Source organism: Leptinotarsa decemlineata, unplaced genomic scaffold (genome assembly GCF_025532065.1).
Source record: "Leptinotarsa decemlineata unplaced genomic scaffold, Ldec_3_MD MMD2_tig00026314_RagTag_RagTag, whole genome shotgun sequence".
Lineage (NCBI taxonomy): Eukaryota > Metazoa > Arthropoda > Insecta > Coleoptera > Chrysomelidae > Leptinotarsa > Leptinotarsa decemlineata.
In genome coordinates this window covers 1,348,677-1,376,628 of record NW_027412684.1, presented here as the reverse complement: position 1 = coordinate 1,376,628, position 27,952 = coordinate 1,348,677, and the positions used below count along the sequence as shown (strand labels likewise).

General features: G+C 33.6%; 2 long non-coding RNA genes across 2 annotated transcripts; both read right to left on the bottom strand.

Annotated features, from left to right (window-relative positions):
* Positions 1 to 4,812: 4,812 nt before the first annotated feature.
* LOC141485225 (uncharacterized) lies at positions 4,813 to 7,324 on the bottom strand. Its single transcript, XR_012467103.1, has 2 exons — positions 6,772 to 7,324; positions 4,813 to 5,497 (listed from the first exon to the last, which is right to left on the bottom strand). It is a non-coding gene; the product is annotated as an uncharacterized lncRNA (long non-coding RNA).
* Positions 7,325 to 15,752: 8,428 nt separating this feature from the next.
* LOC111509192 (uncharacterized) lies at positions 15,753 to 26,133 on the bottom strand. The gene is made up of 2 exons (XR_012467137.1): positions 25,903 to 26,133; positions 15,753 to 17,314 (listed from the first exon to the last, which is right to left on the bottom strand). It is a non-coding gene; the product is annotated as an uncharacterized lncRNA (long non-coding RNA).
* Positions 26,134 to 27,952: the final 1,819 nt, after the last annotated feature.

Here is a 27,952-nt window from a genome sequence, read left to right as displayed (position 1 = left end):
CGGTTAATTCGAGTCACTGAACAAAGTACCCATGTCGAACCGATCGGCTACCGACCGACAACCAGAAATTATTATTATTGCCTGTCAATGAATATTTTTGAAGACATAATTAGCTGTCAAGTTGTAAAATAAGTTGTTTAAAGTTGATTAAAATATTTTTGATTTGATCGTAGAAAAAGTATAGTGTGCTACTCGTGCAGATAACTAGTACTATGTTGATGTATCGCTGCTGTTTCAATGTTTTGACAGAGTCAGAATCAACGAACTTAGGCGTGCGCAGCGTTATAGAACAGTGCTTTTAAAAAATTGTTCTACAGCGCCATCTAGTGGCGAGTTACAGAAAAATTGATAGCCTAAAAACCTTCTGTATGAAAAATTACTTATACCTAAATGTCAAGTTTCATCACGATCGGTTGAGCGATGTAGAAGTTTATTACTTACCAACCAACCAACCAACCAACCAACAAACATCAATTTTTATATATTAGATAATTCGAAAATTCAAACTTTTGAACACCTCGTAATTTATCTTAATTTATTAAACATTATAAAACTCGTATCTTCTTCATAATAATAAACTTCAATGAATTTTAATGTTTTAAGTAAATTCAGATGAAAATTCGATCTATATCAATCGCCATTTTGAGAAATTACCTCAAAATGACCATTAATTATATGACAATTTATTTTGAGGTGATTATGAGGTAATTTCTCAAAATCACCAGTAAATACGCGATCATGCTCCTTACAGGCATTATGAAGAACTTCCTCAAAATGCCGGGTTAAGGTTTACTCTGATTTCCCCAAAATGACCATTACGTACGTTGGGCATTTTGAGGCTTTCCTCAAAATGACCACCTATTCCTCAAAATGACCTGAACACATTCTGAAATTTCTTCAAACTGACCGCACGACATATATATATATATACATATATATATATATATATATATATATATATATATATATATATATATATTTAATATTATATATTATATATTAAATATTATATATTTCAATATTAAATTTTACAAAGAGAATTTGAAGCTTTATATCTTCTATTAATTATCTGCGAGCGCTTTCAACAGTTGGTAGTACTGTCATCTTCTAGGCACTCCTCAAAGTTTGAGGAGTGCCTAGAAGATGACAAACTAGCAAAGAGTTTTCATCATTGGTCTTGACTGCAACCTCAAGATGTAAACAAATTCAGATACAGAAGTACAGCGAGGACACCCTGTACAAGTATTGAAATTCACGGACTTGGCAGGAAACAAATACAAAAGAGTGGAAAATTTAAATCTCAAGATTTGCGCACCAAAATTCATTTAATTTGAAAAAGTAACCGAAAAAGGTTATAAATAAATGTCAGTTGAAATCAAATTGATATCTGTTATGAAAAATTGAAAAAGATTTAATAAACTAATTGTCATTATCTAGGAATGATGAAAAATTCGAAAATTATTGTTGTGAACCATTTCCTTACAAACGGACATCAAGTGATGCTTTTGAAGAATATTTATATTTAGACATAAGTGAGGTTAATTATTTGTGTACAAAATTGTTAAGTGAAAATCTATCTAAATTCAAGAACAAATGTGAAAATCATAGAAAAGATAGTTTTTCTGATATTGAAGTTGAAAATTTGTAGTTACGAAAATTGAGAGGTGGTAACTAAGGGAAATAAGAGATTTTCAACTTTTTTGTCAACAAGTGAATTCTTTTCAAGGCGATGAAGGTGAACGCCACGTGAATTTTCTGTCTCCAGAAATTTGTAAAATATTGTAAGAGAAAAGTTAAGAATTGAACATAATTGTATTGTATACTGTTAATTGAAAGTAAATTCAGTGAAAACCTACTTGTCAAAGCCCAATTCTAGTCAAGTTTCCACGAGTCAGCTCTGAAGTTTAGAAAACTCACACCACACACCAACATTGGAGGAAAACACGGTATTTACTGATTCCACTTCTAATAAAATATATGCAGAAATTGTCCAAGAATAAAATAACAGGACAATTAAAACAAACTTTTAATATAGAAATTACATTTGCAAACCGAATCACAGTGACCCTGAATAATCAACTGACATTTTACAGACAAAGAGTGCGTTCCGATATTCACACTAAAATAGTTCGGTGTAGGTTTAGGACATTTTTAGAATTAAGTAATTTTTCTCTTTTGGTAAATTATATATTTTTGAATTCAACATTTTTCACAGGAACATCTGCAAGTAAGGTCAAATTTGGGTAAGTCATCGTTGTGTTTGTGCCGGAATCCACCTGAGGTGTTGAGAAAAATCTCTATACACTGAGTTATAGGATTTAAACTCAACATAAGAGTCTAGCCGAATCAAAATTTTCATTTAAAAATGTATATGTATGATGTATATCGTTAGGTGCTTCATTAGTGAATTATATCAATTATCGTTTATTCTTTTGTATCTGGTATCAGATAGCAAAGAAGAAACGACAGTTGAATCACTGATAAATAAGAATAATAAATAAATCTAAAATCGAAATGAAATTATGTGAAATTTTCTGAATTCAAAATTACAATTTGGAACTGTAAATGTGACTTATTGGAAATTTCAACACAAGAAAGAAATTGCTTGCGTCCACTAACTTCCAAAGATTAAGGCTTCTTCACCTCTGAACGTAGTTAACGGTAATTGCTGAATTCATTCGCTGAATAAAATTGAAACGATTCAAAAGGGGCTTAAATGTTGCGTTTCCTGCAACTCTTTCCACTTTTTCGAAGAATGTTGCAGAATTGGTTGCACCATCTATGAACATGTGCCCAAAGTTGGGTTGATATCTTGAATCTCATAGAGAAACTTTCGATAAAACATTAGCGAATCGGTGAAAACATGGTTTTTATGCATCTTAGGGTGGAAGATCAAAAGGTAACAAATACAGATGAATGAGTTGTGCTTGCTTACCTGCAGAAAAAGTCGAAGCGTCAACTATGTACCTATTTTGAGGATAAACAAAGGTGGATTTAAAATCATCTGTGAAAGTTCATACATTCATGAAGACAATCACTAAGAATGACGTAGCCAAGAAGGCATACGTTTTCAATATGGCTCTTGTGGAAAATATTCATTTATTTATACTTACACGACATCGGAAGATGTCATGTAAGCATGAAGCGTACATACGTTTCGACGTATGTCCGCAACCATTATGGCGAATAGTGGCATGACAAAAAACTAAATCCAACGCCAAATAGGGTGGAAATCGGCTGCTGTGACGATATATTACTTTGAAAGGACTATTTGAAATGATAAACATGTTAGAAAACTCATTATGGGTATAATCGAAGTAAACGATATTGTACACTCAAAGTTGACGGCACTCTCAAAGGCCAAAAAAACCAATACATAGAAATGAACCGGCAGCAAATTAGTCCACGTGGACTGTAGAGTCGGCGGTTCGTATTGGATAATTTTTACTAACCGAGTTTTATGATTGGGTGAAGCGTCATACAATTAAATTTGAAGACATGTTACGGTAACTAATAGAAATCGAGCAATGCGGGGATGGTTATCGCCGTCGTGTTCAGTTCAGGAACAGATCGCGATTTGGGTGTTGAAATAAATTCGATTAGGTGCAGTTATATTTACTTAAATGTTTGTTATCTGTTTAAAATGTGGCGTTCTTGAACAGGTACTAATACTAATAACGAGTGTGATAACGCAGGATTTTTTCAGTGAGTGATTCTGATAGCGATGGTGAACAATGCGAAAACGAGATAGGAGTGAATAAGATTCGGATGCATTTGAATACTGAAACACACAGAGTATGTTTCAATGTATGTAAGAATCTACATCTCAAGTTTGGTTTCGAGAGAAACAAACTATTACAGATTTGATCGAAATTCCTTCCTTAACTGTAGGTAAGATAGTCAAAAACAAACCTTATGAACGCAAGACGCGATGTGATAGAGGATTACCAAAACATTTAGATGTTCATCTGATAAAATCATTGAAAAAAACAATATACGACTGTTATAAAAGCAATGAGATTCCTACAACTGAAATCATAAGAAAGAAATTGAATTCTTCAGGCCATAACGTGAGCTGCTGTGACAAAACACTTCAGAATTGGATAAAGAAACTAAGGTCATATTTAAAATAATAAATAAACGTCAATCAGTTATGGAAAGCCGAAGAATAGCGGAATTGCGTAACAAATACTTAGAAAAAATAACTGAATATAGACAAAAACACCGTTATGAAAGGGCGGACTGATGGTTCGAGAATGTGTACGCCTAACATGCCTGCAAACAAAAGATCGCGACTGATCATTGATCATTCTAAAAAAAAATTGCCGACGTTTCGAATTCGATTAAATTCTTCAAGGAGCGAAAAGTAGTTTTTTCGTGATGATAATATTACTATTTTAAAAACCATCAGACAAATTAGATACACATAAAAATTAATAAAAAACATTGTAGCAACCAAATATATTCTTTTAAAAATGTATCAAAGTAGTAATATTTTCAACCCGAAAAAACTATTTTTCGAACCCTGAAAAAAATTTAAATAAATTCTAAACGTCGGCAAAAAAACAATTGTTTTTTTAAGAAAAAATTGATCCTGTTACCCAACCAACCTCTTTCAGAAAAATTATTGGATCACTAAACTAGTTAATTGAAATTGATTTCCAAAATATCAACTCTTGTCAGGTAAAAAATTAACATTTATACTCAGTTGTTAATGTTGCCATGGTTACACTGAAACACGCACGTTTTTGAAATTCGGATTCAAACTCGCTATTTTCAGTAAATGAATTAGGGAACCAATAAAAAACTATCTCCAGAAGAATTCGTTTTATTCATTAGAAAATTGTATCCATTTCTTCACCATTCTAAGAACATCTCATGATAAAGTATTTCTTGATTTAGTACAACGGAAGTAGAGTTATTGATATAAGTGGTATCTACTTACGTTCACATATAGAATATATGATTTTTTTATCAAAAGTAATTTAGGTTTTCACATTTTTAACTTTTAGATAAAAATTATATAAATTACTCAATAAATGAGTGATTTGGTATTGGTGTGAGGAATATGATATTGAACATCTACTGGTTCATCGAAAACAGGAGGTAGAAATACGATGTGAACTTATATCTGTTTTTAATCAATAGTAGTAGTAATATTTGCAAAACCTTTTTAATTCATTTGGAATCGAATTCAGTCTCTCAGTTTTCATTTATATATGAGATGAATGATTGTAAAATATATTTCAAATGTATTTATATTTTCACACTACCTACAACACACTATAAATTATTCCAGGAAATGCACGTATTATTGACAAACTCCTACTGTGGCATTGAAACCTTTATTGATGGGGCAGGTGAAGTTGGTCAATATAAAATTGCCATTATAAAATGCGCAAATATAGAAAGTTCTGTTACTAGCAGTATCATTGTGGGAGAACATTCCTATTCTGGTGCATTCTAGGGAAGATGTTTCAAAGAAGAAGCAGCATCCCTAAAAAAAAAGATAAACACAAGTTATTCATAAAAACCAAAGAAGACATCTAAGAAACTAATGTAGCATATAGACAAATTTGTCTATTTTTATGCGATTTTCAATAAAAAGTTGTTCAAATTGATCCGACTGTCAATCCGGAATATACAGTCGTAGAGTGTTTCATGACTTTACCATGGAATGGAGGTTACTTAAATTTATTCTATTGAATATTACTGAAGTTTTTCCCAACACCAAACCGTTATTTGAACACTTCGAAACGTGTTTCGATCGCCAAGTGATTATCTTCAAGAGGAAACTTGAGCTAAAAATACGTACAATGTCATCCTTATTCATACCATATATACCTTAATTAGGTACCTGCGTCTTGAGTGCCTTGAATTAATTTAACAATATTGTCTACTAGTCTTAAATTAATTTTACAATGTACCTTTCCTTATGTAATAGTCAGGTAAATCTAATAATCGAAATGATATCTTAACGAGCTATATAGTATCCTATTAGGTATTGCACAACCAACGTTGTTCATAATATTACTATGTTTAGTTATTTCTACACTCCCATAGGCATCTAGATGCCTGTTGTTGTTAACTTGTCTAAATAATCTTAACGAACTGAAGTCTATGGAATGGTTTTGTTTTTTCAGGTTTTCCATATCTTTAGTGTTCTAAGTGTTCCTTATATCTTATTTTACTAGATCTTTTTGTTTGTCCAAAATATTTTGCATCGTAGTCCTCACATTTAATTTCGTGAATTCCAGACTTTTCCGAATTCTCGAATTTGTCTTTTGGATTTCCCTAAAATGCTCTGTAGTGTATTACTTGTCGCGAAAACCACCTTCATATCTAATTCCTTGAGAATATTTTCAAAGTTCTTCGTGTATTGGTGGTATGGAACTGAGATATATTTATCATGGTTTTCGTCGTTTTAAGATTTTAGAAATTTGACAAGCAAGTTCCTAGAAGAGGTATCTATGGTATAAATAAGGATAACATTGTAAGTATATTCAGTTTTATCTTCCTCTTGAAGATGATCACTTGGTGATCGACGTGTTAAAATAACGATTTGGTGTTGGGAAAAAACTCCAGTAATATTCATTACTACACCAAAGGTTCCAAACAGTGCATTACAAGTATCAATTCTATTGATAAATGAAGAATAACATCCACTAAGTTTTGAAAATTAATTTGAAATATATTCAGAAATATCCAAGGATCCAAGACTTTTATAAGTTTATTTCAAAATTCTTCAAAGTAATCCAAATTACCACTCACCAGTATTGTTGCAATAAGAACGGCAGCTGTGATACTATTCATTTTTGAAACCGGTCGTTTGTTGTAGATGAGAAAGTAACCTATGATTACAATGCTCATATGTTCTATTCAACCTTTAGTAATTTTCCTCGTGCTTTCTTATCAGCGATGCACATTATATCAAAATGTATTGTTTACTCCTGATTTATTTTTATCTGTGAACAATGAACATTTTTATGAGAAAAATTAAGGCTTAGAGAATTTAATTTTTTCTTTTTCCTGGTAAACATGTATTTTGATGAATTTTGAAAAGATATTACAAGTGTTATCTATTACTGTTTTTCTAAAAATTTCTAAAACTGTTACTTTTCTGAGAATGTCATGAAAGATACATCAAATTGAACTCTATTGTGTAGACATTTGGTTTGCCTCTGCTTGAATGACGAGAGAAGTTTATACAATTCATGTTACCAAGGTGTGACAATATACATCCCTGTACTTTTTAGGTTTCAGTAATAGGTCAAATGAATATTACCGGAGTTTTATCTCGACAACCAAACCGTTATTTTCAACACTCCGTCATGTGTTTCGATTACCAAGTGATCATCTTCAAGAGGAAGATTGAACTCTTCCTTCAAGAGGAGGATTAAACTCTTCCTCCTGAAGATGATCACGTGTCTAGGTGTTGAAAATAACGGTTTGGTGGGATACAACTCCAGTAACATTCATTAGTACACCAAAGTGTGTCACAAATAGATCAAATGTTGAATGACACTCAATTATAATTGAATATAAGCCATCTGACCGTTTGTGTTTGTGTGGTAACCGATCTTCAATTATTCCATTTCATATTCCATTTAAATATGAAGATTTTTGAATCCCTCTTTGTACGATTTGAAATATGAAGATGCATGTTTTACTGAATATAAATGAATATAATTTTTGCTATCAATTTCAGATTAAGGTGAAACTGGAACCTCTGGCGTAGAAAAATTCAAAACAAGCACCTTTCTCAATCACCAGAAATGCAACACTCTTGTCGACGCGCTCATTTCACCAATGAAATTGGCGTCTCCACAGGAAATGAAGAACACTAATTCTCAACCCTAAAACTTTCAATTGAGGTCTAACAGTACACAGTTGCACTTTCACTTTCCGATGTACTCTCACTTTCGTGTGAGTTCCGGCAAATTTCAACAGAGTGCGATAAACGATAATGATATCGGGTGGAAATTTGCAGGAAATTAACAATTTTTGACAGTTTTCATTTATTCTATGGCCATTCTCCAAGGCTTGTTGAGCGACACTATATTTTTCTGGTCTTTGAAATCGGATATGTGTTAGGTGTTCTTTGAAACGAGTTTCAATGGCTTACTCACTCTGACCGATATAATTTTTTGTCACAGTCCTCACAGCTCATATAATGTGTATATTCCCGACTTTTCATTTTCCAACATGTAGTCTTTAGGGTTACCTAACAGTTGTTTGGTTGGGTTTTAACAAGTTTCAACACTTTCACTGCTGAAGGTATGAGGCTGGCCTACCTCTGGGGCTGAAATAGTTTTTTGCAAATAATGAACAGTTGAAGAATAGAAAAGTAAAAAATATATGAATAAAAAAAAACTTGAAAATAAGGCCCTTAGAGATAGGACGTCTTGAGATGTCAGCTTTCTGATAAAAAATGTTGCTAGCTGCAGATTACGTTCAAAGACGCCTTGCAAATACATTCACTCCTCTCGAAACACAAGGCCGGCTTGCCAGAACATGACGGGTAATGGAAAACTGTTTCTCTGCGATCATTTTTTTACAGTAGTCAGTATAGGACACACAAGGCTCACCCATGGGCATATTATAGACAAAACTGAAGAACCACACTGTGATATTTGCCAGATAAAAATCACTGTTGAACACATTCTCCAAGAATGTCCATTGTATTACCAACAAAGAGAGGACAATAACATCCCAGAGAATATCTCGCAAATCTTAGGAGAATACAGTGCAGTCGAAAATGTGAAAAACTTTTTAAAACAAACTAATCTCTTAAACAAAATTTAGTACCGTAACACAGTATCAATGTATCCACTAACAATATGAATGTCTTTAATAACTGTAATAGTTGATAGACAATAAGTCTCATCAACTATTACAGTAAAGCTAATCAAAAAAAAAAATTCACAGTAGTCAGTAAATTTTCGATGAGCGTGTTTTTCTTTTCTTTCTTCTCGAGAGCATGGTTCACGGTGTGTCCTTTTTTGGCACGATAAATACCTTGTTTTTCGGGAAATAGATACTCAAGAATACGAAGTCGATATTCATAGAAATACATTCTCAATTGAGGATTTTTACAAAAATGTGGACATCTTAAAATTATTATGAAGCGGTATCTGATACTGATGTATTTGAAAAATGTAGGTATTTTGAAAAGCCGATGTTTTTTTCAGTCATGTAGCCTAATTATAACCCCATTGTGCCGATATGGTATACAAGACCCCATTCTATGCATTCTGTTATTCGCGACTTTTCTTTCGTACTTTCTGAAAAAAATGCTTTCAGCATAGTTTCCACATTTTTGAACTATCATTTCTAGAAAATTGTCATCGAAGACTAAATTGAAATAATCCTTCAGTTCATTTCCTAAAATAATGAAAAATCTAATAAACGTAAAGAATTCAAAGTTATTGTATGGTTGAACTAATTTGTTTCATAATAATCCAGTAACTTTGTCGCCTGAAAGTATAGGGTAGTATGCGTCAAATCCGGTAGTTCTGATCTTTTGCAGACTTGTTTGTGATGTTGGACTTATGAATAATCTGAGTTTGTGACCTCGGTCGCCAAACGCAACTTTGTCAAAAAACAAAAAAACAATGAAAAATCGTGTTTTTTCTCCAATTTCGGTCATAATATCCCGAAAGGGCTAGTTTTTGAAATCCGGGAGTTCTGATTTCTTGCAGACTTGTTTGTGATGTTGTACTCATGAATAATCTAAGTTTGTGACCTCGGTCGCCGAACGCAACTTTGTCAAAAATCGAAAAAACCGCGAAAATTCGGGTTTTTTCTCCAATTTTGGCGATAATCACCCTAAAGGAATAGATTTTGAAATCCGGTAGTTCTCTTTTTTTTAGACTTGTTTGTGATGTTGGCCTAATAAATAATCAAATTTTTTTCGTTTCAGTTGTTGACTGGACGGCTGCCCATAACATGAGTGCCGTTTGAAGTCAAAATCTACAGAATGTCTGATCCCAGTCCCAACCTCGGTTTGAGTTTTATATGTAAGGAAACTTTAACTGAAGGTCAAGTGCGCCTAGTGGAGAAAAGAAGTGTAAAAACCCTTCCTGCGTCGAGTATTGTCCTTAAGAACATCGGCGTTTATTGAATGGCGTAAATGAGATACATGTGCACAGTGCTTGTCAGATAAAATACAACAATCTGAAGCCATCAAGGGCCACAAGATCCGTCTCTGAGCAGTTTGCTTTCGAAGAATACTGTTGTCTATGTGGAGACAAAATAACTGAAGAGTTCCTTCTGGCAGAAAGAAAGAAAAAGCCGATAAAAACGGAATAATGTCATTATTGCGGAAAAGTTGTCTCTCAGTGCAACAATCTTGAAAGTAGCTGAGAAACGTGGTGATGAATGAGCTCTTAAAATAAAAGAGCATATATCTGAGAACACAGATTTGGTAGCCCTTGATGCCAGATATCATCGGTTCTGCCAAACAAAGCTCTACCAGGCACCAACAACAAGAAAGTCCAGGGAAAATTGTCAGCATCCCACAGTTGATAAGGCCATGTAAAACATTTATGCATTTCTAAAAGGAGAAGGGAAGATGCAAATGATGTACATAGTCAAAAAAACCGGAGATAGCAGCAGCAGGAGAGCGAGTCATAATTGCTCTATACGGAGGCAATCCCAACACCCATAACCTTGATTAGCTGAGATACTAACTATTCGCCAGAGCTACGACGAAAGTAAGCTTCAATCTAGCCAGGTTACCTCCTACACGAGACTCTGCTCGATTTCACTCCTTGCGGACATACTATCAGGTAAATATTTGTCATTGCATCAGTTACATATCATTCATCATTTTTTATTCTCATGTTTCTCGTGTACAATCTTCTTACAGGTACAGGCGTGGTTGGGAGTTAAACTGAATCCCTTCTCCTGGGGGTGGATATCCACGCCACAAGGTCTCAGCCACAAAATGATGACCAGAGATGCAGCCCCACCTCTTGCAGATGATTTCTTGCAGCTGTTTAAACGGTTGTGGAAACGCGTGCAGCTGCAGAAAGGCAGGATTAAAATGCTCATCAGTCTACAGGTACTGCATCGGGGCCTCTTGTGACAATATACCTTATGTTGCAGTAGTAGATATCCCAGAAGGCGACGATCTGTCCTATGTCGAAATGGAGGTTCACTTGTGGGCACAAGACGTCGACGATTCATCACCATCCCCTGAGAGGTATATGCCATCCCAATATGTCGATCCAGACACGGTCGAATCTCAACCGGGACCTTCTAAGAGGGCTAAATTAATTTAATTTTTCGATTTATTATTCGATTGATTTACTCTATTGATTCACTACTGATTTGATTTCTTACTTAATTTGATTTATTTTTAATATTAGTCAATTTCCTACAAATAAACTCATGAACTTTTGTTGTACTTATCTTTTTTACTTCATTATTCGTAGCCTAACAAATAATAGACGAAATCAAAGATGAAATAGTTTTATTTAAAAACTGACTTTCATTTTCAAAACATGTGTTCCATTACATAAATAAAAATTTATCAATTCTTCTACATTATTCTCCTTCCTCTTTGAATTGTTTATTTCAATGTCTTCCAAGTTCATTCTTCACCCTTAAACATAATCGTTCACACTTCCTATTTTTTTCATTCGATGGTATAATCAGGGTCAAAATTAAATTAATCAAAAAGACAGAATTGCAAAACATTGCGTAGTTCGAAAAAAATTATAAACTTTGAAAGGCCTAATGTTGGAAACTATTGGGTCTACAGAGACAGTTCGAGTATCATGTTGTAGCAAATTTCATCTACTTTAAAAACCTACAGAGCAAATTTTTTCAAAAACTAGTCCTTCAGGATTTCAATTGCCAAAATTGGAAAAAACTCGATTTTTTCGTGTTTTTTTGGATTTTTGATAAAGTTGCGTTCGGCGCTCTAGGTCACAAACTTGGATTATTCATTAGGCCAATATCATAAACAAGTCTGCAAAAAATCAGAATTACCGGATGCTGTAATGTATAAAGTTACTGATGGACCATAAACGGTAACTGAAATTATCATTTTCCTCTGCGTCTCATATGACTGTATCGGCAGGAGCCTGAGCAGTATTTGTTCATAGTTGAGGTGTTGGAATTATTGTTGTTACCTGTGTTGCAAGATCTGAATTATCGTCCAAAGTACCGGGAGTACTATCATCAAGTATTCATGAATCTAATTCTAGGTCATCACTGTCACTAGTACTACCAGATTCAGCATCGGATTCCTCAAAGTCTGGATCACCAACAACGGATCAAACAAATTTAGGTCTTTTCACTGAGAACAGCGGATCATACCCGCACAGATGCTGACTATATTCTGAATAAAGATTGTAGTGGACGTCGAAAGACGCCGTTTGCATCCCACATGTCTGAAGCGGCGGATGTCTCTCGATGCTGTCCGCAGCAAATGTGTTAAATCCTACTTTCAATTTCAACTTTTTGAACATGAGATCTCATCCGTAGATGAATATTGGTTCATACTGAAGTTCAATGAACTTTAAATCCATGTTTTTTTGAAATTTGGCAAGAGCCGAATCGATCCCTTTACGAAACCCTTCATCAGTTGGAAGGATCGATTGCAGCTTGAGAAATGGTTTTGATGCAGATTCTGTGAAACATGTTCTTCCTTACGAATCAGTAGACAGTTGTACTGAAATCTTGTGAAGAAAATTGGATTAGATACTTTAGGAAACACCTGCTACACGAATAGCATTTTACAAGTGTTGTTAATAACGAAAAATTTTAACGATGAACGAGAACGAGAACGTTTTCTACTTATTCACCAAACTCAAACACCCGTTCATGCAGCTGCAGTTTCGGGAGAGTGTATCATCTTTCCCACCAACCGATTTCCTGGAGTCTTTGAAGTTCACTAGATACTCGTTAGGATAACAAGAGGAATGCTTCGAATTCTTGGGGTTCTTGTTGGCCACGGTGGTAGTGCGCCCGACTCACGGTCGGAAGGCTGTGGGTACGATTCCCGCCTCGACCAGATATTTTTCTCGAGGGAATTTATCTGGTTGAAGCTGGGATGATTCTGCAACCGTGTTAGGAATCACACGTTAAAAGGTAAGACCCCGTTAGTTCTTAGCTCGCACAAGTTTCGCAACTTTTGAGAGTTGTCGTTCGGGAGCAAAATAGCAGAATCAATACTCATGACCGTTCTGGATTGAATTATTTCGTACAGTCTATCTCGCCTTGTGTTTGTAAATCTTTTGCTGGACAAATCCTCACCTGTTCACTTTGTAGCAAATTTAATTTTCTGAAACTTCAACTTGCGTTTCCTAATATGACTGATAACCAGTCTGTGCAAAGCTTATTGTTGAATCATCTAAACATGAAACTTTCAACGGGTGATGCTCAACGGTATTGCCAAATATGCGTCAAACTAACTGACTATTATAAGACAACAAGTATAGCTGAGGCACCAGTTGATGATCTTCAAACATGACTCAACCTCTGACGGAAGTACCAAACTCTTACAAAGGTTCGAAATAGATGAACACTTCCATCTAACAGACCACTATTGAAGTCTTCTTGCAGTCGTTTTTCACTGTGGTTCTGGCGTTGAATCTGGTCATTATTACGCATTGGTCGAAGACGAAACGAGTACCCTACATTTTGTTCTATGGAAGAGAGGACATTGAAAGATCTTCAGATGATGTGGTGCTGCAGGTTTTTCCGGGTTTTCCTGTAGCTCAAAAAGCAATTGCGCCACCCCAATCAATGAAATCGCCCCGAAGTGCCAATTAATTTTTGTTATTATTCCATAAATTTATGATTTGTATTACTTTCTTCTTCTGTGAATATTTTTTTCCATTATCTATACGTATTCTACCTATAAACATCAAATTCTAGACCCTATTTGCTTCTAATCACTAAAACATAAAAAATGGCCACACTTCATTGTTAAGAGTTGAAACAAAGTCCGCTACCTTTCAATTCTTGGTATCAAAAATCGCAAATACATCGACTAGATATTGGATTTATGTTCGTAGAAAGTAATCTAGTTTTTTTGCTTCCAATTCGAATCTGCTCATGAATAGATTAGCTATGGAAGAGAAGACTGGGTTTCCCATCGCAGTGCCTTCAAGCTTGCTGAATAATTGAGGCGTGGATAATTATTAATATATTCATTCAATAACATATTTATTCAATAACAAAAAATGTTACAAGTTTCACAACTTATTTTACTTGTAGCGTTCATCAATCTTCTTTTACACTTGCAGGTGATACATCATCTCTGTCAATATCATAAGACCAAAGAACCATCTTATGCTATTCAGTCACAAATATACAATACACAGAATTAATACTCATCTGATGATACTAGGTGACAGCACCACTGGCGTAACAAATATTAAATAAATATAAATGTACTCATATTCTCAACAATGCTGTCCTAAGAAACAGTTGTTGAAGAAAGTGTTTTGATATATTATTGATAGCCCACACCATTGTCTACAACACAGAATTGCAGGTCTAAACTTTTTAGTTCATATGCTTCTTACTTTTCCCATGATTAAAGAAAGGTGTTAGGTTGTTTCAAAAGTTTTGTCTATTGTAATGTCATGTGTATTTGTAGCTCCATATCTCAATAATTTTATATTCTACTGTGTCGTGGTGTATACTGATTGATGAAGAATTTTTTATATAAAATTAACTGAAAAAACAATTTGTTCAAGCCAGTCTCGACTCACCTACATTGTAGGTTAATGAACTGACACCTATCAGAAAACAACTATTTTCCTGGATAATATCACGAATGGCGTTGGATTATATACAACAGGTGCCATTGCAGAAGTTTTCACAGAAGTATTTCCTGCATATGATGTTCGTGATACAACTGCTGGAATCAATTTTCAAATATAGGAACGGACACACTTGCAGACCGGTTTCGGGCTATTTGGGCTCTCGTCAGTGCATGATAGTGGCCATCATCAACCTAAAGTTGATGATATTTCATAATTAAAAATTGGATTCCTTTCAGAGTATCATTCCTCTAACCAAGCTGAAGCGAACGATAAACAACAAACTAATCATCGCTCCATCTGGTAAACAAGATACTAACCAACCGCATATCCAAAATTCGTCCAATTTCTTGTATAAGGAAAGAAACCTTCACATATATTCTATGTTAACTGTATAACAAATGATTTCACTTCGATTCATATAGATCAGTTTAGTTTCTACCAAAAATAACAAAAAAGTCATTGAATTTTTGTGCTCAAGTCGAAAAGAAAAAAATATATGAAAGGTTATTTGCATTTACAATTCTAGTCAGAAGCTGTAGGTGGATATTCTGTGATTCTAGATCATGAGAGTGCAACAGAATTGAATATTCGTGACATGAACAATTAAGGAAATATTTTTCAAAAAGGTCATTTTGCTGTTTGCGTATTGAAAAAATTATCAACGTTCTAGATCATATAAAACAATTTCTCAGTTTATCAAATTTCACAACTTATTTTCAACAAGTTCTTCACCAGTTGTGTTCAGGAGATAACGTTATAGTTATCATCAACAGAAAGTTGTCTAGTACCAATTATTCTCCTAGATCTTTTCAATGACTAATTTCCTATTTTTCTGATATTTATTAATGATAACTATGAAATTTGTTTATTCATTAAAATATGTATCAGAAGAAATGTATTACAAAAATTTTAAAGAATTGGAACAAATAATATACTGGTAAATAAATAATTTTGAGAAATTATATGAACATCATAACTATGTTTATTAGCGATATGAACAATTAATCATTCGAATATCAGTTCGAATTTTTAACATTTCGTTCCAGAATTTCGTACTTGCTCTCTTCCTCAACTTTTAAACTTGCTCCTTTTATTTTTCCCACAAAATCAGAGTTCTTCACGTCTATAATAACCTTCATATTTAGAATATACGTATGATTATTGCCATCACGAAAAATTTGAAGAAAGGTCTTTCTCGGAAAAAACAAATTCGATAAAATTGGACTCGAGCTGTTTCTCATTTCTTTCAAAAAATTCATTTTGCCCTTCATTTCATCACAAATAGAACTATTGCCGTAAGAACAATCAATGTTTCTTTTCAGCAAAGATATCATTAGATTTTTGTTTTGTACACCGGGTGGATTAATTGAACCTTTAGTTGTAGAAAATGGGTTTTTTCTTATATTCTCGTTTGAATTAGTCTGTGGGTTTTTTGAGGACCTACTTGGTGATTTACCAACTTTTGATGTATTCACAGATCTATTTGAGGATATCTGACTTTTCATCATTTGTATATGTACATCCTGATCTGAAGAAATGTTCAGCAACGGTGTTGGTTTCGTAGTACCAGTTCTTAAATCACCCATTTGTGAACCTTGCGAACCAGCTGAAGACCAACTGTGGAAAGAACTGCTATCTGTATTCTCATCAGTGTTTGTAGTGGGAGACTGTGTAGATAAAGGAGAGTATGATGTTGACCCTTTGGTTTTATCAAATTCCAATGTATATTCCATGTCATCACTTTCAACTTCATTTTCGCTCTTCTCAGCTGCCGACAAATTCAACGAGTCTTTCAAATTATCAAGAGAATCAAACACATCTAGTGATTGGTTATCTGATGCCGTTCCGTTAACTATCTTCTTAAAATTTGGAAATTCTGTCGAGAACAGTGGATTTGTGTTTCCTAGAACACTGTCGAAGTTTTCTGCTGATCCTAGATATTGATCTGGTAAAATTGTTGTGGGAGATTTGGAAAGTTTGTTTTTTTCATTTCTCGTATCTGAATCACAATCCCTGAAGTTTGTTGAGTTCATCGGACTGATACTAACTTCAATTTGTTTTCTATTCAATTTAGGCCATACTATAAAATGTTCGGAAAGGACAGGACCAGCTCCACAAAATAATCTTTTGTGTTCTTTTATGAAATATACCTCTGTTTCCTTGACAGTGGTGAAGTTGAAAATTCTTTCCTTCCTTATGTCATCCTCACCTTCAATTTTGTAGCAAGACGTGTTCTGATTCGTGTTTATTTTGTCTTCTGAATTCAGAAAAGAATCAAGTATTATCGAATATGCTTTCGAAGTATTGCGGATATTTGTTTTTTTATTTTCTGTTATAATGAATGACTCTGTCCAGCAAATGGAGATGTAGCCTTGCTCCGCTTTTTTTCGTCTATACGCCTCATAATCGTCGACATTTTGGTAAGAACTAGAAAGGCCATTGTCGCTAGGCTTGAGTTTTTGGAAAAACTGTGACAGTCCAAACGAATCTTCTCCCTCCACTGGCACAGCTTTCGCTGAAGAAACAATCTGTGGAAAGAAGTAACGATTTAGAATATTCAGCAAAAACAATAATTCATTATATGTGCTGAAATTAACCGATACTTGATGAAAATCCATAAATTATTGAATTAACACTTGTTTTGTGAGATTTTCACTGAACAGTTTGCAGTCTATTTCATTATTTGAATTGGCACTGAAATGCCAATAAAAATAGCAATGAATCATGAAATAAATTACCGGGCAGGCGGTCTACGATTGAATACAAAATGTGAATAACCAAAAAAAGTACGTAATGAAAATAACTGCGTAAACTCAAGCGAGACATAAGTGGAACTACCTATTGGTGTGACACCCAAGTTTTTATGTCAGCCCAATAGGCTGAAACAGCTGTCTACCGGTGGCTTTTAAATTGAAATCAATATGGGATTGATCAGAATGGTGCTTATCTATTTATTTTTTGATTTTCATGAAATTATTTTCCAGCAGCTTGACTGAATTAACTTTTCTCGAATTCATATCATTTCTAGAAACATGTGGATTCGTTTTCCGGCATTTTAGAAAAGCTTTCCAAATTTCTGCTACCGCAGTTGTCAGTTGATTGGTTGAACCACCAACACTGACATAAAAACTTAGCAAGTTGACTTGGGTGTCACACCAATAGGTGGTTCCACTATGTCTCGCTTGAGTTCACGCAGTTATTTTCATTAAGTACTTTTTTTGGTTATTCACATTTTATATTCAATCGTGGACCGCCTACCCGGCACTGACGATGTCCAATAGACTGAAACAGCTGTCTACCGGTGGCTCTCAAATTGAAATCAATATGGGAATGATCAGAATAGTGCTATTCTCTCTATCTATCTATCTATCTATTTTTTTATTTTCATGTAATAATTTTCCAGCAGCTTGACTGCCTTAACCATTCTCAATTATATTATATATATCCAGCAAACCAAATAGATATCCTGCAATCAGTGAAATATGTTTGGGGTATCAAAGTGATCTTCAACTCCCTCCAGTGGCTGAAAATGTCATTCAATTTGAGTTTCAATAAAAAACTTCCATTCTTGGTTTAGATTTTTTTCAATTTCTAGTTTCATTTCTTGTTAATAATATTTTATTTCTTTCAGAGATTCCAAATCAATTTATATTATATCAGACAATGGAAGTCCGAACTGATGAAATAAAGTAGCATTAACATAAGTATATGAATACATGGATAAAGATAAGTGACTGGCGATGATACAAAACTAAGCAAACTGTTATTGGTCATGAATCACTCAAAGAGGAAAAAAATGATAGAAGAAGATCAAAAGAAGATGAAAAAACGAAATGGTGAGAAGTTTGTCATGTTCTTGATTTTTAAATAGATATAATTTCAATTCGAACTTAAACTGAGATGATGGCAATTTTTTGAAAGTTCAGGAATAGCATTGGATACTTTAGCTATCTGGTAACTGAAAGAGCATTTGACTGGCTGGGTTGTTATTGTGAAGATCGGTTCGAAATGTCTCTTTCCTTTGTAGGTTCGAAGAGATTTTATAGAAAATAATCTCATGATAGAAGCAGGCAGCATGTGATTTTCTCCTATTCTCCATATTCAGCCATCCAACTTCCTTGAACTTGTGAGATATTCTGTTTCTTCTCTTAATTCCATATATAAGTCTGACTTTCTGAATTTTGCCATAAAGAGTATCTGCAAAATTCAATTATGCTAGCACTAAGCTCTCACACAATTTTTTTTTTCATTTCTATTGATAGGCAGTGCCCATTACCATATATCAGTTTGAGTTTGAATGAGTTTGTTGGTGTATTTTTCAAACCTCATATGAAAATGAAATATCACGCCAAGGTTTCTGGCTTCATCAACAACTTGATGTGTATCTCCATTTATGTGAATTTCAACTGAATTGATGATTTTACTCCTATTGATTTTTGATCCGAAACTGATAACTTTAGATTTTTCTCTATTAATGAAAAACGAAGGTGAAGTTGCTAGTTCAACGTTAACTGAAAAAATACTTTTTAAAATATACTGTATTCACTAATTTCAGGATTTTTTATTCTAAATGAAATCTAGTTGAGATTCAGAGATTTTGAATACCGACAAGTTTTGAAACTGAGGAAATTTGGAAAAGAAAACGTTAATCAAACTCTTTCTTATTATTAATGCTAACTGTATTATTATTCATCAGAATATAAAAAAAAAACTATTACAATAGATATTTTTTAACATGGAAATTTCAACATGGATATCGGTGGAGAACAACATAACCAATCTTTGTTGAAACAAAATTTCCCATATTATCACTAGTGATAATATGGGTTATTTCAGAAGTTTCGTCCGTTTTAATGTCATGTGTTTTTGTAGCCCCATATCTCAATATATCCACTCTAATGTGTCGTGGTACATACTGATCGATGCAGAAATTTCTACTCTATACATTCCAAATTTCAACTTTTCGCCTCTTTTCAGGTTGATACTATATGATGTCGGTAATTGATTTTCAGACAATTTGGTAATGATACTGTTCGACGTTGGTTTGCGAAATTTCTTTCCAGAGATTTCAGCCTCTAAGATGAGCCCCGAAGTGATCGACCTTCAGTAATCCCGGACGAGAATATGAAGACCCTGAGGGAGACTGATCCATCACAAACAGTGTGTAACAACTGAGCGTCAGCTCCCGTGCGGTTTTTGATGGTTCAAAAGGTTGAAAATGTCAGATAGCTAAAAAAGTGGTTGTGCCATGACTCAAACGATCGACAGAAATTGTCACGTTCCGAGGTCTGTTCTTCTTTCTTTTTGCATAACCAGAACGATTCTTTTTCGCATCAGATCGTTACGTGTGATGAAAAGTAGATTCTCTACAACAACAGCAGTCGTTAAGGACAATGGTTGGACACCGATGAGCCCACTCAGGTACTCGCCAAAGGCAGCCAACACAGGTCAACAGAAAAGATAACGCCCATCTACGTGTTACACATATCACGTCCGAAAATTGAACAAATTGAGCGTCGAAGTTTTACTTCATCTAACATACTCCTCAGACCTCTCGCCAATCGACTACCATCTTCTCAAGCACTCAACTCAGTGGTAGAACCTTCGTCTATCAGAACCAGGAAAAACCGGTCTTAGCATAAACGTACTCACAACGTTTTAAAGTACAAGTGTTTACAGTGAGTTTGACCAATTTGACCAAAAAATGGAAATTTCAAGAAAAGGTTTTCGCTGGATGATTTTTCACAACTTTCGTCGTGAATTATCTTAACAAGAATGTGTCGATGAACTCAACAAGAATGTGTCAATGAACTCAGCTCTTTGTATGGCGATGAAGCACTGTCAACGTTGAATAATTCCCTGAAGACGTGTATAAAATCGTTAGAGGTGACGAATTATGGATATATGTGAATGAGCCGGAAATGAAACAGAAATCGGCCTTATGGTTTATCCAAGCAAATGGTCGCCTGTTTCTTCGGTCGAATGTGTCATGTGGCCTCTCAAACAAGTGAATTTTTGAGCAGTCAAAACATCGAATTGATGACTCATCCTCCGTACAGTCCTGATTTGGCACACAATGACTTTTTCTTGTTCTCGAATATCAAAGGTAAACTGCGTGGTCAACGATTTACGAGCGCCGAAGAAGCAGTTGAAGCGTTCAAAAACCATGTTTTGGAGGTGTCTCAAGAGGAATGGAAAAACTGCTGTGACAAATGGTTTGAACGAATACAAAAGTATATTGATCATCAAGAGAAATATTTTTGAAAATTATTTGCTATTTTCGAAATATGAATATGTAGTACCCCTCGTACACACAGGCAGACCTAGACCAATAAAAGAGCATACCAGATCACCTGACATGCCGCTGGAACATTCAATAGAATGAACTGAAGTGAGTTTTGAACACAGTTTTCATTGAAATTATATTCATCTGAATTACTGGATGTACAGACCAGAATGAAATGTAATGAAATAATCAACTTGGGTAATACTAGTACTACTCCGGATTCGAAAGAGCAAGGTAATGGTAGTGTTATTGAAAATAGCGTTAGTGGCACAAGTAAAGAAAATCAGTGGCATACAGTAAAATATAAGCGTGATAAACATAGAAGAGTAATTGTTGGTAACAATAAAGATTCAAACATAAAAGGTGTCCCTAAAAATGTGCACCTGCATGTTTCTAGGGTAGATCAAAAAATTTCTTCTAAAGAGCTCAAACTTTTATTGATTTCTACGTTTCCAGAAGTTGAAGTTGACGGACTCACTTCCAAATTTTCAAGTGTATCTACATCCTTCAACGGGTGAATTCAATTCCTGCAGTGAATTAGCCTTCTCTCCTCAAATTGTTTTATTAAATGTTCAGAGTCTGAATTTCAATTCTATTTGTCAATTAGAAATTGAAATCAATGGTTTCGATCCGCTATATTTGTGCTTAACTGAAACTCATGCTAAAGTCGATTCTATCCAAAGTAAGCATATAATGAATATAATTTGAGTAGTGCTTATTGCAGAAGCATCTACGAACAAGGTGGTGTAACTATATTTTCAAAAGAAGGTTTGAAGTGTAAGAGTCTAAAGTTAGATAAATATTGCATTGAAAAACACTTCGAGGTTTGTGGTGTCTCCTGGAAAGCAAATAACCGAAGTACAATCATTTTAACTTGTTATAGATCACCTTGTGGGGATCGTAATATTTTCAACGAACATATTTATCTTCTTTTGGAAGAGTTATACAAACCGAATGCAGATATTATTATAACTGGGGATTTTAATATTGACTCAACTGCAAATGCAAGGGATAGCAATAACTTCGGTGAACTCAAAGAATTTGTTCTTGTTTCAATTTACATCTAGTAGTTAAATGGCTGACTAGAGTTACCTCACATGGATGTACTATTATTGATCAGATTTTCACGAACGTGAATGATTCTGTCATTTGTGTCGTTGATAACGATATTTCTGACCACAAAACTGTGCTTTTTGAATTTTCCAAAAGAGGAACTTCCTGTACGAGAACATCACAAACAAGGCAAAGCTTTAATGAGCATGCAATTCAAAATTGTGTGGAAGTGATGCAGCGAGAATCGTCGAATGATGTTTATGAAGCTAATAACATGAATAATGCTTTTGAAGCGTTCCAGAAAAAAAAATCAGGGAATATCCAGATTAAACAAAATGAAATCGTGTATGATGATCCTGCGACTATTTCAAATCAATTCAATAATTTTTTCATCAACACGCCGCAGGAAATAGTGAATAATATTATCACCTTTTATTTCGGAAGAAATACTCTTCTCTATTGAGAAAAAAGCTCAAGAACAAACATTCTTCTGGTCATGATGGTGTTCCTTCTTTCCTCATAAGTAAATGTCTTATCACTATAATACAGCCTCTAACGTACTTGATCAATCTGTCATTTGTAATTGGGTCATTTCCGAAAGAATTAAAAATTGGGAAGTTAGTTCCAATACATAAAAAGCAGGACCAAGAAAAACTGGAAATTTATAGACCAGTAAAAATAACTTCTAGTTCTTCAAAAATATTCGAATATTCTTACTTGGATAGGCTCATTAACTTTTTGAGTAAGAATACAATTCTTACTGACCAGCAACATGGTTTTCGATAAGATAAATCTACGAATACAGCAGTGATTAATTTTGTCGAGCGTTTGATATATTATATAGAAGCAGAAGAATGTCCTGTAGGCATTTTTTGCGACCTAAGCAGGGCCTTTGATTGTGTTGACCAAATAAATCTCTTATCGAAATTCTATTCTTATGGTATAAGATGAGTAGCATATGATTGGATTCAATCGTTTTTAGAAAGCAGAAAACAATATGTGAGTATAACACATAACAATGAAAATACAACCCTTATACATCACTCCGATTATGCGGAGATTTTCATGGGTGTGCCACAGGATCGGTATTAGGTCCGGTACTGTTTTTGCTGTACATAAATGAAATGGACACAATCATGAGAGATACTTTTGTGACGATGTATGCGGACGGATACTTCACTGATCGTGTGCGACGAGTCAGAAGAAGTTTCAGCTGACAAATGTAAAAATGTGGTACAGAAAATTACCAATTGGTGTGGAATGAATTCTTTATTTCTCAACGTCGATAAAACGCAATTGATAAGATTCCATAATGGCCAAAAACAATGCCCTGATATGCGAATCAGAACAGGCAACCTAATACTCGAAAATTCAGAAGAAACAAAATTTTTAGGTGTCACTACCGATTCGTGCCTGAATTGGAGGAAACACTGTGAACTCCTAATTGGTAAATTAAATTTCTTGTGTTATCTATTCAGAAATATAAGGAATTTCTTGACGAAACAATAACTACTTTCTTTATATCACTCACAGGTTACATCCAGGCTGAGATATGGCATATGCATGTGGGGTAACTCTACATTGGCATCTGAAGTATTCATAGTACAGAAACGAATTTTGCGAATAATTGCTGGAGTTAACAGTAATTTTTCTTGTAGAAGTTTATTCAGGCAGTTCAGGGTTATGACTCTTGCAAGTCTTCATATTTTTGAATTAACTTTATATACTTTTAATAAATAAAGTTCTTACGGAACTCAAATGTCCATAATGTGAATACGAGGCAAAAATCAAATTTTCATATTCCGTACTGCAAGTACAAAATTTCATCAGACTCGCCATCTGTGATGGGGAAAATGATTTTTAATAAGCTGCCAAAATACATAAAGGAGGCACGCACCGTTGATGAATTCAGTAGAGAGCTGAAAAGTTTTTTTATTCAAGAATGTTTTTATAATTTGGCCGAGTTTTTTTTTAATTTATGACGATTGTAAATGTATTTTTACGATTGATACTTTTTTACTTACGATCTGTTGTTTAAGTATCCTTATTTTATTAATAATTAATGTGCATTAATTTATATACACATATATGTACATTTATAGTGCGTGTGCTCATGATTTTATGTGTGAAATTTGACGATTATTATACATGTATATGTCTAATGGAAAATGAAGAATATTATTATTATCTTTTGTTCGCAGGACCATAAAACAATTATTTAACTGTTTATTACTCAAAGAGACTTATTCAATTTCAAAAAAATATTAAAAATGTTAGATACAGAATTGAAATACCTATCAAACGAGTTATCAAAATATCCCTTTTCCATTGGAAAAAGTTATACTATTGTGTCTCTTATCAAAGAGAACTAAAAATGATATATTTTTAAGTGAATTTTTTCCGATTTTCATAGATTGAGAAGAACTGGTTTCGTGGAATGTAATGACTTCATATTTAATTCACTTAAAAAAGAGAAAGCTAAATGAAGAAAATATCCCAAGTTCAATAACAAATTGTTCATTTTTGAATTGATCATTTCTGGCATTCTCTGAAAAAAGTTTCAAACTATCCAAAAGGGAGTTGTCATGCTTGAAGGTTTATGGCATTCTCAAATTTGATGATCTGATTTTCGAAAATCATCTCGTTAATACTAATTAGTCAACAAAAAAATGTTTGCACCCATGGTTATACATTCATTGTTCATAATTTTAGTACAATGTTTTGTTCGGTATGATTTACCCAATAACTGTTATTTCTAATATTACTGGGCTACCTTTCCATACATAGTTATATCCAATAGAGGAATGGTTTCACACCCCAAAATCACTTTTACTGTGATATGTTTCGATATTCTATCTAACAAGAAAAGCAATTCAGAACTAACATCTTTAAAACCCCACATCACAGATACAATTTGGAAAAAAATATCATAATCGTTTGATTATTCATCATTTTGAATAAACTTCCATAACGAGAATCTCGGAACACAAAAGAAGTTTTGAACTGAAGAAAACTAATTATAGGTTGAATTATGTCATCTGTTGGAAAACAATCACGGCTCCGACATAAACTACAGTGTATTACATACACATAATATCGAACCTGCTGGAATTATTGAACAATCAATAAAATTTCCTATTGAATGACCAACAGGAAGTTAATCTCTCAACACTGTCAGTTTAATTCTCATGAAAAATTTTCTACAATTAGTCGAATCATTAATAACATTAATTTGCCTACTTTGTACCTGCTGTTCTTAAAATCACCTGTTTACCAATTAGTATCTATTAATTGAGGTCAATAATTTGTGAGAATTGCACTGTAAAGTAGTGTATATTACCAGTTCAACTGAAAAGCTCTTGTGGTAGTGCTACGCGTATTGGATATGAAGTCCATATTTCGAAAATTTGTTATTATTATCATTAATATCAGTTTCCGTCAATATGGTAAAAATAATGTAAAGCTTGTACATATTATACAGATTTCAAATAAATTTCTAATTATCATTTTTGAGTGAGAACTGGTCAAAAGTTCAAACTAAAGCGTGATTGCTTTCGAAAACAAAAAGTGTTGCTGAGCAATATATTATCTTATCAGGTACCGTAATGTTCGATTTACCGGCTACAAATGAGTGAAGGGCGAGTTAATTTACTGGACAGAATTAATTAATCCACGTTAACAGCATGTAGATATGACTACAGATTATATTGCTATTGAATTAAAAAAAGTAACTTTCTTGAGAAAAATTATTCAACAAGTTCGTAAATATTTACTCACCATTAGAATTTTTAGCGTCAACCACAGTTTTTGTGCCATCACTCTCGACAAAACAAATCTTCTTTCAAACATTACCAATTTTTTTTAATACACTTATATTTATATGTTACTGTTGAATAAACAAAATCTCGTTAACACGTTTCTCGTGATGTACATCAATAATAAACAAAACAACTTCTTCTTTATTATGATTATTGATTCGTGATTTTGTTAGCTTATAGGGTAGTAAATACGAACCTTAAAGGCCACTGGCACCAGGAATAGTTGAAATGTGACAGCGTTCCAGCAGGACGATTTTGTTCGAAAGTGTAACGCAATAAGATATTATAATCATTTTCCCAAGAAATTCCGACATACAATTAACATGTCCATATCAGGTCTGAATGTGCAAAGAAACAAAATGTATATTTTTGTTTATATACCGTGTGACCTAATGATACGTATTTGGTTGATATACCGATAATGTTTTAAGTTATATGACACCAGGAATTCCAGATTTTGAAATTTGTTCGAACAAAGTGAGGTACGGCAGAGCCGTACTCTTACCATCTGACCTGGGTTTATTTGGCCGAGTATGAATAGGTGTGAGTCACAATATTGCGGTGGAGAGTTTTCCACCTAACCTAACGTAACCTACATTATTTGAAACAGCATATATATATATATATATATATATATATATATATATATATATATATATATATACATATATATATATATATATATATATATATATATATATATATATATATATATACATATATATATATATATATATATATATATATATATATATATATATATATCAAAGATAAGCAACACTTGTTTGCCGAAAACAGGAAACAACACATACGCACCGCGCTGATGAGGCCAATAGCCAGAAACACGTGTCCGCGGTTTGCCCCCCTTTTTTGGAGTGTTATGTCCATGAATTGTTTCATTTTTGATTTGTATCATGCACACTCGATAAAATATTTATTTGTTTATATATATATATATATATATATATATATATATATATATATATATATATATATATATATATATATATATATATATATATATATGATGAGCTGTTTTCTCGGGTTTCGCTCATCATACTTTATCCGTGAGAATCTTCGAGTTAACATATATATATATATATATATATATATATATATATATATATATATATATATATATACGAACGAAAAATACTTTTCAGTTCGATGTTCTTTGAAATCATGTTTTTTAGTTTTTTAATCTATATTCATTTACAAAAAGAAAGTTAATCTCTCAATTTTATTTCTCTTTGTACGAATCTATCATGTGAATGAGAAAAACACTGATATTTTTAAGTTTAGAAGAAAACGCTTGCGACGCTTTTCCAAAGGGTTTTACTTTTTCACTGCCACCACCTATTAAGGCTTCTGGTTATGCCATTCTCGAACCAAATCCTTCATTTACCACTGTTTTCCGAAGAAGTTCCTTTCACAGCAAGATCTTTTTCAAGGTTCAATTGCTATTGAATCGATACAGAAGACTTACAAAAGCAAGATCAAGAAAACATTTAAAACAAAAAAAATCCATTTAAAATTTGTTTTTCCGTTAACCAGCTGTCGCTGGACTAACGAGGTCTTACCTTTTAACGTGTGATTCCTAACACTGGTTGGACGATAGGAAGTAAAAATCGATCGTTCAGCCTGGGGCTTGAACCAGTGATCAACACGGCTGTCGATTTGAGTGAGTGAACAAAGCACCCACGTCGAACCGCCCGGCTACCGACCGACAGCATAAATAATCGAAAACAAATTGCATTCATAGCAAGTAAAATTAATTGAAGTCGATCTAAAAAAAGGGGGATGAAATGGAGTGAATTTTAGGTAGAAAACAGTTTTTTATCACTTGCAAGGTGCAAGGTGAATACAATATTTATTTATGAAAAAAAACAAAGATCTACAACTCTTTCCACAGTATCTACAAGTTTTCAAAAAACCTTTTTTATTTTTGCTTCCAAAAAAATAATTTGTTTTTCACGTTATTCGATGGACACTCACTTCTTCATTGAAAA